The sequence below is a fragment of the Bombus affinis genome, unplaced genomic scaffold, assembly GCF_024516045.1.
Source record: "Bombus affinis isolate iyBomAffi1 unplaced genomic scaffold, iyBomAffi1.2 ctg00000280.1, whole genome shotgun sequence".
Classification (NCBI taxonomy): domain Eukaryota; kingdom Metazoa; phylum Arthropoda; class Insecta; order Hymenoptera; family Apidae; genus Bombus; species Bombus affinis.
This window is the reverse complement of record NW_026108968.1, coordinates 5,001-20,000: the sequence shown is the minus strand read 5'-3', so window position 1 is coordinate 20,000 and position 15,000 is coordinate 5,001. Positions and strand designations below refer to the sequence as shown.

At 45.6% G+C, this 15,000-nt stretch overlaps 2 non-coding genes across 2 annotated transcripts; both read right to left on the bottom strand.

Annotated features, from left to right (window-relative positions):
* Window positions 1–7,919: 7,919 nt before the first annotated feature.
* Window positions 7,920–8,074, bottom strand: LOC126927843 (5.8S ribosomal RNA). The gene has a single exon (XR_007715968.1). It is a non-coding gene; the product is annotated as a 5.8S ribosomal RNA (ribosomal RNA).
* Window positions 8,075–10,165: 2,091 nt separating this feature from the next.
* Window positions 10,166–12,088, bottom strand: LOC126927845 (small subunit ribosomal RNA). The gene has a single exon (XR_007715970.1). It is a non-coding gene; the product is annotated as a small subunit ribosomal RNA (ribosomal RNA).
* Between the last annotated feature and the right edge of the window lie 2,912 nt (window positions 12,089–15,000).

Sequence of the window (15,000 nt, the reverse complement as noted above, 5' to 3'; positions counted from 1 at the left end):
GTGCCGTGTATGCGCGAACACTTCGAACAAAGCTATGAAACTCCAGTACGAGAGAAGGTGGTATTTTTTTTATCTCTATATGCGAAAATCGCCTCAAAGAGAAAAAAAAATAAAAATTCGAATAGAACGAGAACACTCTTTCCTTCCAGAGAAGCGTTTTAAGCATCGCGCCAAAGTGCCCTTTTCTTCGTACGTCGTATCATGTTCGAGCTAAGACTCACGCCAGACATCCTAAAACGATCGTCGGTGATTTTTAACGCCCGTCCTCAGTCTCTTACAGCCGTTTCTCTACTCTCGACAAATTCCAGCGGTTCCTTGTTTTCTGCCGGCACAGAGATCGAAACGGCAAAGTTTCTTTGCTCTGTACCGACGACGACGAAAACGCACGGGAACGCACGCAAGTGGAAAAGCGAGCGAGACGTACACTGTGGTGTGTTCGGGGACTGGACGACCGTCGACGTTAGGATGCGCGGTCCAGCGATAGACGCCGAAAAGGCATGGGATGACCAACACTCTCTGTTTTTCGAGTACTTGTAGCGCCGAATTGCCTTAAAAAAAATCACACGCGCGCACGACTATCACGTCGTACGCGCGTGTATACCTCGTCTTTAATTAAATCAAAGTTTCACTCCAGCCTCGCCAAAGGGGATCGTCTTCTTCCTCGTCTACGATCTCTTCTCCTGTACGTGTCCAGAGATTCTCTCTGGCATGACGACGACGACCATCCAACGACTTTGTAACGGACTCTCGTGCGCATCTTCGTCAGGTACGGAAACGTTGCGCAACACCTCGAGCTTGGTAAAACACCCGTAGCCGATCATAGACACGCGCTAGTTCGCACACGATTTCTACGATTTCCGACGAACGTGGCTTTGGGCCAGGGCCGGCGGGCAGAGAGATACGCGAACGACGGGGAAAATTCGTCCCGATACAAGTAACGCGTACTCTCCGATCTCCGCGCAACGCCTGGGGATCATCTCCCTAAGTCATCAGCGCTCGAAGAAATCACGTGTGCGTTCCCGGATCTACGGCTCTCTTTCGGGGATAAATTACAAGCACAGAGTATGTTAAACGCAACGACGACCCATCGATGCGACGGTCCTCGTCGTTGTCAGTCGCTCGCGCAGAGTATATCTCTACGCACGAAGAGACGGAGTGGGCATTAGATCCCTGGGGCTATTCGAGTAAAACGTCTTAAGAAAAGACGGTTGTACGGCAAAATTCCGCACCGTTACCAAGTTTACTTTTATCTGAGGCTGTTCTCCTTCTCTCCTCTCTCGACCGAGTTCCCATATTTGCTTTCTCTCAGTCTCGCCAAAATAATATTCATTTAAGACGACGTCGGGGGCGCGGACATCGTGCTCATCGAAAACCTGCAAACGTATGCAAATCTGCTGATATGAAAAAAAAATCGGTCACGAGGACAACACTACGTATATATATATGTCGGAGATGGAAAAACACCGGAACCTCTCCTTGGATTCTCGGGAATACCGTAATGTCGTAATTTAGATTAAACAAATGTCGCTCCGATTGTTCGAGGTTTATGATAGTGAGCTTGGGCTCGAGGCGACAACCAGTCGCCGAACGTAGCCGCGGTCAAGGGATGAACGTTTTATCTAACAAAGGCACAGAGTAACTCTATACCTCTCCTTTAAAGAAATAGCCGTAGCGACACGTGGCAGTAAATATTTCAAAGGTTTCTGTTCCGTGGCTCGCCACACGCAGATCCTATCCTTCGGGTAAGATGATCTCCAGATGTCAATATACCTCCGCAGTATGTTTAGCTAACTTGAGGACCCGCAATAAATCTTAAGATTTAGTCAAGCAAAGTTCTTCATTTAGACAAACAGTCCTTGTTGCAACTACGGGACGATAGGAGAAGCCTATCTTCCACGAACGATGCCCCCGTCAACAACCTCCCCTCAAGGGCGGCCAGCATCTCTTTCAAAACGCCGATATGGAGATCGACCAATTAGCAACAGCGCTAATTTCCCTCACCTTTGGAACGAAAGCTTTCTTTGACGAATCCGAGGATCTCATGTCCTTAGACCCACCCATTATAGTTTTCCTCGACGGCATCGTCGAGACGGAGAGTGACTATCCGGTACGATCTCGACGACGATTCAAGTAACTCTCGGATACGTAGTGATGGCCCCATGCATTAACATTGAGTACAACTTAGACGCTAAAGAAGAGTAGAGTTCGTCATCCCGTTGACCGTGGATTCGTTATTGAGCCTAAGATCATTGTCATTAGCTTCTCGAGTATCAAATTATCGCGATTACTTGTCCAATTCCAACATGGTCATGTTTGCACTAGTAAATATCTCCTCTATTGCATAGTGATCACGTCTAGTGTCAATAGGGATTCGTTTACGCCCTTAACCCTAACTCTAATCGTAACGCCAACCCGACATCAGAAGTGGGATCAGTGCCGATTATAACAGTGTTAGAACTTACGACCATCGTGCGCGAGTAACCCAGTCGCTAGTGCAAAATCGAGTGTGAAACCTAACAAGTTTTCGCTACCACGTTTTAACCCTTAAAATCGCACGTTCCGACCCCGCTGCACGGGGCGTAACTGTTAACCTGATTATGAAAGAAAACCATAATTTCAATAACGAGTGGCGAGTCGACTTCTACGTACTGGAAGCATCATCGGGTAGATCAAGTCATCTGGGTGAGTCGTTTCCATTTTTACTCCGATTCGGGAGCCGAGCGTTCACTAATTAAAGAGTCCGTGACCTCGAGATTTCTGGCAAAAGAATGACTGACATATTAGTAATGCGAGGAGCAGGAAATACTTGTATTAAACATACGCCTCCCATTTGTTCATCGTGTGTATTAATGATTTTTACATCGAAGATAATTTCTCATGTCCTTGCTGATAGTTATCTAAAATATGATATCGCGATTAGTTGTGGAACTCTAAGTCTGGGTTTTGACGTAACATTACACAAAATAGCCTCGCTATGTGTAAAACAAAAATAATTAATGTCTGTAAGGAAACCACTGCAAACGAGATCGTCGTTAATGAAGCTGACATTGATGTACATGGTAATAATAAAAGTCGATCAATTTCTCTTCTCGACAAATTCAAAGATTCATTCGTTACGGATTCCTTACGTATTCGCGTAAATACAGGCCGGTTAGAAATACGATTAATTGATCCTAACATCACCGTACGAGGAAGTCCTTATAGATTTAGCGAGGAGGACCGAAGAGCGGTACGTGAGAAAATAAGCGTTTTAATTAAAGCAAAGATCATAAGGCCTAGTAATTCGCCATTCGCGAGCCCTACGTAACTCGTGAAGAAGAACACGGCTCAGATAGATTATGAGTGGATCCCCGAGAACTAAATCAAAGTACCGTCGCGGATCGGTACCCTTTACTCCTTATTGCGGATCAAGTCGCGAGATTGCAAGAGGCGAGATATTTTATTAGCCTGGATATGGCCAGCGGGTTTCGCCAAATTCCTACTTATCCTAATTCAGCGGAGTATACAGCGTTCGTTACTCCCGACAGACAATATGAGTAGATAACGATGCCGTTTGAACTGAAAAATTGCGCCGTCCGTCTTTCGGAGGGCCATTCGCAAGGCCCTAGGCGACCTCGCTCATTCGTACGTTGTTATTTATTTCGATAACGTTCTAATTATTGCCGACTCGATAGATCAAGCTTTAGGAAGATTGAACACCGTATTAGATACCCTCGTAAAAGCAGGATTCTCTGTTAACATTGCGAACTGTTCTTTTCTAAAGACATCGGTGCTCTGTTTGAGATATGTAATTCATAACGAAGAAGTTCGTCCGAACCCGGGTAAAATACACACCTTAAGCTTTTTCCTGTGCCAACAGCCGTCACACAGTTCAGGCAGTTCATAGGGTTAGCTTCGTACTTCCGAAAGTTCATCCCTAAATTCTCACAGGTAATGAAACCCCTGTATGCGCTCATCTCGAATAACAGAAATATAACTTGGACAGATAGGCACGAGAAAATAAGACAACAGGCAGTTTCCGCCCTGACCGACGCGCCGGTGTTAATGATATTCGACCCCAATTACCCGATAGAACTACATACTGACGCTAGCTCGGAGAGAGTTACGGGGCGATTTTGACGCATCAAGTCGAAGGTAAAGGCAAAGTAATAGAGTATTACAGTAAAAGAACTACCCTCGCAGAATCTAGGTATAATTCCTACGAACTAGAGACGTTAGCAGTCGTAAACGCAGTCGAGCGTTTCCGTCACTATCTACATGGGCGGGAATTTCTTGTCGTCACGGATTGCGACTCGTCGAAAGCGTCGAGTAACAAAGTACATTTAAATGACAGGGACCATCGGTGATGGGCCTACTTGCAGACTTTTGTTTTTTGACATTATGTATCTGGAAAGTAAACGGACAGCCCACGTAGATTTCTTCTCGCGAAACCCCGTAGATTTAGACCACCGTAAAATTGATAAAATTGCGGAGAAAGAAATCAATCTGGCCGAAATATCGGAATACTGGCGATTAGCCGAACAACGTCGTGATTCTCAAACCTTGGGAATCGTCAAGAAATTGCAAAACGATGAGCTCGCGGAAGACATCGCGAATACATACGAATTACGGTCCGGTACTCTTTACCGTAGGATACAAAGAAAAGGCAGGACTCTCTGTTTACCTATAGTCCTAAGAGGTTTTAGATAGTCCGTTATTAACTATGTGCACCAGTCAATTATGCACTTAGGTTGGGAGAAAACGCTCGAGAGACTGTACGAGTATTACTGGTTCGAAGGGATGGCGAAGTACGTTCGCCGATTCATTGAGAACTGTCATGCTTGTCAAGTTTCGAAAGCTAGTTCAGGTAAGATACAAGCCGAACTACATCCTATACCTAAGACCAGCATACCCTGGCATACGGTCCACATGGACATAACAGGCAAGTTGAGTGGTAAAAGCGATTCAAAGGAGTACGTCATTGTTTTGATCGATGTGTTCACTAAATTCGTATACCTGCATCGTACTCGTAAGATAGATTTCCGTAACACCATTAAAGCGCTTAAACCCGCTATATTTTATTCGGAAGTCCCTGCCGGATAATAGCAGATCAGGAAAGATGTTCTAAAGGTAATGAATTTCGAGAATTCTGCGAAAGCAAACGAATTAAAGTTCACCCGACAGCGACCGATGATAGAGCCAATAGACAGGTAGAGCGTGTTATGCGTACATTGAAAATACGTTCACGACAGTAGAAACGACCGGGCGGCCGTGGCAAGACGCGATTGGGGAAATACAGCTAGCGTTGAACTGCACCACCAACCGCGTGACTAATTCGAGCCCTTTACAACTACTAATCGGTAGAACAGCGAGACCGTACGACCTATTACTACCCGACAATATCGAAGAAAAGGAAGTCGATATCCCTGATGTAAGACAGCAGGCTGTATAGAACATAGAGAGTAAAGCCCAGTACAACAAAGAAAGTTTTGATAGAAACAAAGCTAAAGTGGTTAGGTTTAACCTCGGCGATTTCGTACTACGCAAAAAATGAGAAAAGAAACCAAACCAAGCTAGAGCCAAAATTCAAGGGTCCATTCGTAATAACCGAGATTTTGGAACGAGATAGATATATTTTAAAAACGCTAGACGGCAAACGATCGTATAAAAACAGTCACGACAGATTAAGAAAAATGCCGGACAGTCGCGTTCCCGCTGAGTTGGACGTCGGTAGTGACGGCAATAACAGTGACCACGACGACATGAGCACCTCGATCTCGGAAGATCCTTAGCACAAAGACCGTAGCACCTTACGGAGTACGTTATGAAGCTTGGTAAATGGGCAAGTGATGTGTTCACGCGCACCATGAGCTATAGAGTTATGAAGCTTGGTAAATGGGCAAGTGATGTGTTCACGCGCACCATGAGCTATAGAGTTATGAAGCTTGGTAAATGGGCAAGTGATGTGTTCACGCGCACCATGAGTTATAGAGTTATGAAGCTTGGTAAAGGGGCAAGTGATGTGTTCACGCGCACCATGAGCTATAGTGTTATGAAGCTCGACTAAGGGGCAAGTGATGTGTTCACGCGCACCATGAGCTATAGTGTTACGAAGTTTGGTGCGGTCGTGCGATCTAGAAAAACGAGATCCATTGGGGTGCGAAATCGAGACTGGTCCATTTCGCCGTTATGACCCGACTGATAACCCACAGGATGCAACTAGCACTTCCAATACTAATTACAACGTTACTAATTCATGTGCTCTTCTATTCCTTTTGTTGTCAAACCTCCGAACAAAATTTTGTTGTTACACCGGACCCTCAGCTTATTTAGACATTAAGTTAAATTGTAGACATGCTAATTGTACCGAACCTAATGTTAGAAAGACTCAATCTTGTAGCTGCACCCGAGGACGTGTGATAGTCAGAATGGCCGTGTCGGAGATGGAAAAACACCGGAACCTCTCCTTGGATTCTCGGGAATACCGTAATGTCGTAATTTAGATTAAACAAATGTCGCTCCGATTGTTCGAGGTTTATGATAGTGAGCTTGGGCTCGAGGCGACAACCAGTCGCCGAACGTAGCCGCGGTCAAGGGATGAACGTTTTATCTAACAAAGGCACAGAGTAACTCTATACCTCTCCTTTAAAGAAATAGCCGTAGCGACACGTGGCAGTAAATATTTCAAAGGTTTCTGTTCCGTGGCTCGCCACACGCAGATCCTATCCTTCGGGTAAGATGATCTCCAGATGTCAATATACCTCCGCAGTATGTTTAGCTAACTTGAGGACCCGCAATAAATCTTAAGATTTAGTCAAGCAAAGTTCTTCATTTAGACAAACAGTCCTTGTTGCAACTACGGGACGATAGGAGAAGCCTATCTTCCACGAACGATGCCCCCGTCAACAACCTCCCCTCAAGGGCGGCCAGCATCTCTTTCAAAACGCCGATATGGAGATCGACCAATTAGCAACAGCGCTAATTTCCCTCACCTTTGGAACGAAAGCTTTCTTTGACGAATCCGAGGATCTCATGTCCTTAGACCCACCCATTATAGTTTTCCTCGACGGCATCGTCGAGACGGAGAGTGACTATCCGGTACGATCTCGACGACGATTCAAGTAACTCTCGGATACGTAGTGATGGCCCCATGCATTAACATTGAGTACAACTTAGACGCTAAAGAAGAGTAGAGTTCGTCATCCCGTTGACCGTGGATTCGTTATTGAGCCTAAGATCATTGTCATTAGCTTCTCGAGTATCAAATTATCGCGATTACTTGTCCAATTCCAACATGGTCATGTTTGCACTAGTAAATATCTCCTCTATTGCATAGTGATCACGTCTAGTGTCAATAGGGATTCGTTTACGCCCTTAACCCTAACTCTAATCGTAACGCCAACCCGACATATATATATATATATATATAATATATTCGATAACCGACACGAAGCGGTGCATAAGCGGGCGGTCGTACGAAAGGACGACTCACGACGCCGCTAGCACTCACGCAGGTCCGTGACGGTTCTCTCCGCTCTTATTCGTATCCTTCTTCGTGCGCTTCCTCCGACTCTGAAACGTTCTACGTATCGTAAGAACGACGGCGGGTTGTCGAAGGCACCAAGGGACAGAGAGAGACAGAGGTAGAGTTTCGTAGTGTCTCCCGTGAACACGATAGTTTATATATCGAGCATGCGTACGAATTGCACGGTCTCGACACGACCGCGACGAACGCCGACGAGCGTCCAACAATCGCTCGTACGTCGCGTACGTTCTCTCGCGTCCGCTCTTGTTCGTATCCTTCTTCGTGCGCTTCCTCCGACTCTGAAACGTTCTACGTATCGTAAGAACGACGGCGGGTTGTCGAAGGCACCAAGGGACAGAGAGAGACAGATAGAGAGGAACGACACGCAACGCAAGCAGTCTTAGGTTTACGTGAGCAACCCTCAGCCAGGCGTGGTCCAGGAATTGTATCCGTGGACCGCAATGTGCGTTCGAAATGTCGATGTTCATGTGTCCTGCAGTTCACACGTTGACGCGCAATTAGCTGCGTTCTTCATCGACCCACGAGCCAAGTGATCCACCGTTCAGGGTAATCTTTTCATATATTTTTTAAAACTCTTGTACTCCATGTACTCTTAATACTCGGTTCGAGCGAAGCCGAGATCCGACACGACCGACCAACGGGAATCGGACGCGCAGAAGTCGCCGGAAGATCGACGACACGAAAACGTTCGAAAATGAAATCCGACGAACGCGCGAAGATACGCGCGTCCGCCGGCCGGGCGAAAAGTACATTATGATATATAACAACCATCGAGATCGAAGCTCCGTTCGTCAGGAAACGACGGGGATATAACACCCGATTCTGAATCCTCTGTGCAGCACACGATCTCGCGAAGAAATACGCACGGTGGCTAGCCCATATATATATATATGTGTGTGTGTGTATATATAATACGATATGCATTCCTCTCGTCCAATTATTCAAGAAAAAGAGCGTGCGCCTCCATCGTTCGGGTGATGTAAAGATTCGATGGGACTCGCGCGACCCTCGGCCTCGAGCGGTCTTTCCTCCCAATATCCAGAAGCCGAGCTTTGAAAAAACTCTAGCGACGGCACGGGTGTCCGACTCACGACATCGAGGCTTCGAAGTCGGCGATCTCCTCCGAACGGATGGCGATCGCGACGACTCAAAGCGTGAAAAATCGACGAAAGAGAACACATCTCCGTTCAGGTGATTGTTTTTTTTAAAAAATAAAAAAATTCGATGGGACTCGCATCCATCTACCTCGCGCGGTCTTTCTTCCCAATATCCAGAAGCCGAGCTTTGAAAAAACTTCAGCGACGGCACGGGTGTCCGACTCACGACAACGAGGATAGACAGCCTGCGGTCCCCTCTGAACGGGTTATATGCGACGAACTAGACGAAACTTTAGTCGTTCAGGTGGTATAAAAAAAAAAAATTCGATGGGACGCACGCGCAGCCGTCGTCCTCGAGCGGTCTTTCTTCCCAATATCCAGAAGCCGAGCTTTGAAAAAACTCTAGCGACGGCACGGGTGTCCGACTCACGACATCGAGGGTAGACAGCCTGCGGTCCCCTCTGAACCAACTTCGGCTAGACTAGTTACGAATCGTTGCTACGCATCGTCATCATAGTCATCGTCATCATCATCATTATCATAGCGGGCCAACATCCACGCAATGCGTTTTCGTTCTAGGTTACCCGATCCACGAGTATGTTACAAGTGGTTTCGTTATTTCGAACAAAACGACATACGAAGAACACACGCCCTATGGGTAGGAAGCACGTTTCGAGAACGACCGAGAGCGGTGAAAGAGACGAAAGGTCGACGCGCATAAGGTATCCATGGATCTTCGAAGAGAACCTTCGAAGATATGTCGGTATCCTTTCTACATGCGCGACTCGCTACTCGTACTTTCGCTCTCGTCGACTCGTTTTAGTCGCTTCGTTCGATCCCAAAGAGGAGTCTTCGATGTCCCGTTGCTAGGAGGAGAGCAAACGCAACACAGACCACGAAACATAGAAGAGAATAGGCGAGCATGATCTCTCCGACACGAGGCACTTTAGAGATTTTGTTATTCGTTTGTACGGTCTCCACGACGCAAAAAAAAAAATACGAGATCGTGGCGGCGGGTCTTTCTGTATACGGCCTCACGCAAGCGCCTCGATCTCATTTCTCTTTACGGGTGGTTTCCATTCGTAATTTTTCGTTCGATATTCGTGTCAAAGTTTAATTTTCGAAAGCTCAAGTTCCCATTTATAGTTTTATTATAAAATCATAATATTCGCAGACGGCGGGTCTTTCTGTGTACGACCTCACGCAGGCGCCTCGAATTCGTTTATGTATGTATATATATATATATATATATATATATATGTATCTCTTCATCCCGATGATCGAGAGAGAGTGCCACCTTCTCTTCATATAGTTTCGTAGCTGGAGGGTCGTCTCCTCCTTATGTCTTTTCATCATTTTGCCAACGGAGTAAGCCACGCTCCGGGCGAATTTAACTGTTCTTTGTTAAAGTATATAGCTTGTTGATACGTCGTATATACTTTGGTTCGTCGATATAGGAGGAGTACGGCTCCTTACCGACTTATACAGTTTCGTATTTTTCAAGTGTTCAAGTCAAATTCTTTAAGTTTTTGTGTTATATCGTTAATGATCCTTCCGCAGGTTCACCTACGGAAACCTTGTTACGACTTTTACTTCCTCTAAATGATCAAGTTTGGTCATCTTCCCGGTAACATCGGCAATGCTTATCACATTGGCCGCGCACCAGTCCGAAGACCTCACTAAATCATTCAATCGGTAGTAGCGACGGGCGGTGTGTACAAAGGGCAGGGACGTAATCAACGCGAGCTTATGACTCGCGCTTACTGGGAATTCCTCGTTCATGGGGAATAATTGCAAGCCCCAATCCCTAGCACGAAGGAGGTTCAGCGGGTTACCCGGGCCTTTCGGCCAGGGAAAACACGCTGATTCCTTCAGTGTAGCGCGCGTGCGGCCCAGAACATCTAAGGGCATCACAGACCTGTTATTGCTCAATCTCGTGCGGCTAGAAGCCGCCTGTTCCTCTAAGAAGATTTGTTTGTACGTTGGTAGTAAAAACCCACCGACCGAAGCCGGGGGCCTTCGAGATACCATAAGTTACGTCTATTTAGCAGGCTAGAGTCTCGTTCGTTATCGGAATTAACCAGACAAATCGCTCCACCAACTAAGAACGGCCATGCACCACCACCCACCGAATCAAGAAAGAGCTATCAATCTGTCAATCCTTCCGGTGTCCGGGCCTGGTGAGGTTTCCCGTGTTGAGTCAAATTAAGCCGCAGGCTCCACTCCTGGTGGTGCCCTTCCGTCAATTCCTTTAAGTTTCAGCTTTGCAACCATACTTCCCCCGGAACCCAAAAGCTTTGGTTTCCCGGAAGCTGCCCGCCGAGTCATCGGAGGAACTTCGGCGGATCGCTGGCTGGCATCGTTTATGGTTAGAACTAGGGCGGTATCTGATCGCCTTCGAACCTCTAACTTTCGTTCTTGATTAATGAAAACATTTTTGGCAAATGCTTTCGCTTCTGTCCGTCTTGCGACGATCCAAGAATTTCACCTCTAACGTCGCAATACGAATGCCCCCATCTGTCCCTATTAATCATTACCTCGGGGCTCCGAAAACCAACAAAATAGAACCGAGGTCCTATTCCATTATTCCATGCACACAGTATTCAGGCGAAGGTAGCCTGCTTTAAGCACTCTAATTTGTTCAAAGTAAACGTATCGGCCCACCTCGACACTCAGTGAAGAGCACCGCGATGGGATATTAGTTGGACCGCCCGCGAGGAGCTAAGCCCACCGATAGGACGTACCACATAATGCCAGTTAAACACCGCGAGCGGTGAACCGACACTGTGACACACAGATTCAACTACGAGCTTTTTAACCGCAACAACTTTAATATACGCTATTGGAGCTGGAATTACCGCGGCTGCTGGCACCAGACTTGCCCTCCAATTGGTCCTCGTTAAAGGATTTAAAGTGTACTCATTCCGATTACGGGGCCTCGGATGAGTCCCGTATCGTTATTTTTCGTCACTACCTCCCCGTGCCGGGAGTGGGTAATTTGCGCGCCTGCTGCCTTCCTTGGATGTGGTAGCTGTTTCTCAGGCTCCCTCTCCGGAATCGAACCCTGATTCCCCGTTACCCGTTACAACCATGGTAGGCGCAGAACCTACCATCGACAGTTGATAAGGCAGACATTTGAAAGATGCGTCGCCGGTGCTAGATGACCATGCGATCAGCACAAAGTTATTCAGAGTCACCAAAACAAACGATGGACGGACAGACGAGCCATCCGCCACCGATTGGTTTTGATCTAATAAAAGCATTCCTACCATCTCTGGTCGGAATCTGTTTGCATGTATTAGCTCTAGAATTACCACAGTTATCCAAGTAAATGTAGGTATGATCTAAGAAACCATAACTGATTTAATGAGCCATTCGCGGTTTCACCTTAATGCGGCATGTACTGAGACATGCATGGCTTAATCTTTGAGACAAGCATATGACTACTGGCAGGATCAACCAGGGATCTTATAATATATTCCCAAAAACCAGCATTTTCGTTTAAAAGTTCTCTCTGTGTCGTAGGTGGGACGTAAGCACCGTACGACGAGACTTTTCATTTTATATATATATGTAATATGACTTAGAGAGCAACGTTCCATGGTTCAGTAACAACGTCACTCAGCCACTTTAATTCTCCTCCTCTCTCACCATCATATATCGATACAAAGATTCATACTTCACAGAATTATTTCTGTTTGTAACTTTTCTCCTCCAACTTCTCTCGTAGAATATAACTTAGCGGTAAAGCACGTATACGCATGCTGGACATACCGTAAGAATATTCTTTTATAAGCTTCAACACCTCTGTAGAGACGCGTTACCAGAAGATAACGCACTCTACAGAACGCCAAAAGGACCATCGTGCAGCTACAAATAGCTTACAACCGATGGTCTCTGCAAGAATGGCTACTCCGTAAGTACAAGCACACACGCATCCAACTTTTGTCAAATACGTGCACACAGGTCACCAGCTTCCCGACTAAGGGGAAGCTTGCCACGTTAACGGTCATTACGTCCTAGACTTCGACCCGCGGCGCAGCAGTGTAGAGAAAAAACCAGTACGAGAACGGAGGAACAGTCGAGAAATAGCGTAAAATACACTAAGACTCGAGGAGCGGTGACTGAATTCTCAACCGAGGCCGTAGAATAGCCACGCGCCCAGCGCTGTTCCGACCGAACCGTCCGGCTCGACGCTTCTCTTATAGATACCAAGGGGCCGGCCGGAAGGCCGGCGCCGGTCGGGCTAGCGGCCGCGCGCTTATGGTGCAAAACCTCCGTAGCAACGTACCGTTCGGAAGGGACGCTGGAACTTAGTCGCTCGCACGTTCAATAACTACTATATAAAGGCGATATCCAACCATCGAAATATTTTACCACAAGCATTATTAACATATTATAAATGCATTTTTACCAAAAAATTAATTTTTTTTTTCACCGAAAAATTGCATCAGTAAACATACAGTTTTATCGACTATGGACGAAAAATAACTTTATAATCGATTAAAACACGTTAAAATAACACGAAATATGTAAAAAGATATATACCTTGTAACATTAATTAACGAAAAAATTGCAAAAATATCCCAGTCGTATCAGTCCGACGGAAGCTAATTTTTCAAAAAATTCGACAAAAATGTTTAATCCGATTGTATTTAATAGAGATATAACGATCCCTGTCAAAAAAATTATACCTTATAACGCTTTTTAACGAAATAACTCGAAATAACCATTTCGGACTTTTCGCACCGGCCGAACTTCTTCAAAGTCCCAACGTCCCGTCGCATAGTTCCGTTTCTAGAAAACGTTCCAGCGACCAAATAAACGCTTAATCCCGACGTAAAACGTCGAGATACGTCCATTTGTGCAAAAATATTCCTACCTTGTAACACTTTTAAGCGAGATAACTCGAAAAAACGTGTTCGATACGGAAATTTTTCAAAGTCCCAACGAAAAAATCGAAACTTTGTAGAAGGTCTTGGGGACGACATAAACGCTTAATCCCGACGTAAAACGTCGAGATACGTCGATTTATGCAAAAATATTCCTACCTTGTAACACTTTTAAGCGAGATAACTCGAAAAAACCTTTTCGGTCTTTTCGCACCGGCCGAACTTCTTCAAAGTCCCAACGTCCCGTCGCATAGTTCCGTTTCTAGAAAACGTTCCAGCGACCAAATAAACGCTTAATCCCGACGTAAAACGTCGAGATACGTCCATTTATGCAAAAATATTCCTACCTTGTAACACTTTTAAGCGAGATAACTCGAAAAAACCTTTTCGGTCCTTTCGCACCGGCCGAACTTCTTCAAAGTCCCAACGTCCCGTCGCATAGTTCCGTTTCTAGAAAACGTTCCAGCGACCAAATAAACGCTTAATCCCGACGTAAAACGTCGAGATACGTCCATTTATGCAAATATATTCCTACCTTGTAACACTTTTAAGCGAGATAACTCGAAAAAACCTTTTCGGTCTTTTCGCACCGGCCGAACTTCTTCAAAGTCCCAACGTCCCGTCGCATAGTTCCGTTTCTAGAAAACGTTCCAGCGACCAAATAAACGCTTAATCCCGACGTAAAACGTCGAGATACGTCCATTTATGCAAATATATTCCTACCTTGTAACACTTTTAAGCGAGATAACTCGAAAAAACCTTTTCGGTCTTTTCGCACCGGCCGAACTTCTTCAAAGTCCCAACGTCCCGTCGCATAGTTCCGTTTCTAGAAAACGTTCCAGCGACCAAATAAACGCTTAATCCCGACGTAAAACGTCGAGATACGTCCATTTATGCAAATATATTCCTACCTTGTAACACTTTTAAGCGAGATAACTCGAAAAAACCTTTTCGGTCTTTTCGCACCGGCCGAACTTCTTCAAAGTCCCAACGTCCCGTCGCATAGTTCCGTTTCTAGAAAACGTTCCAGCGACCAAATAAACGCTTAATCCCGACGTAAAACGTCGAGATACGTCCATTTATGCAAATATATTCCTACCTTGTAACACTTTTAAGCGAGATAACTCGAAAAAACCTTTTCGGTCTTTTCGCACCGGCCGAACTTCTTCAAAGTCCCAACGTCCCGTCGCATAGTTCCGTTTCTAGAAAACGTTCCACCGACCAAATAAACGCTTAATCCCGACGTAAAACGTCGAGATACGTCCATTTATGCAAAAATATTCCTACCTTGTAACACTTTTAAGCGAGATAACTCGAAAAAACGTGTTCGATACGGAAATTTTTCCATGTCCCAATGTGCAATTCGAAACTTTTTAGAACGTTTCAAGAACAAAATTAACGCTTAATCCCGATGTATTTAATTAGAATATATCGATTTATGCCAGAATATACGTACCTTATAACGCTTATTATGGAATTAATGCGA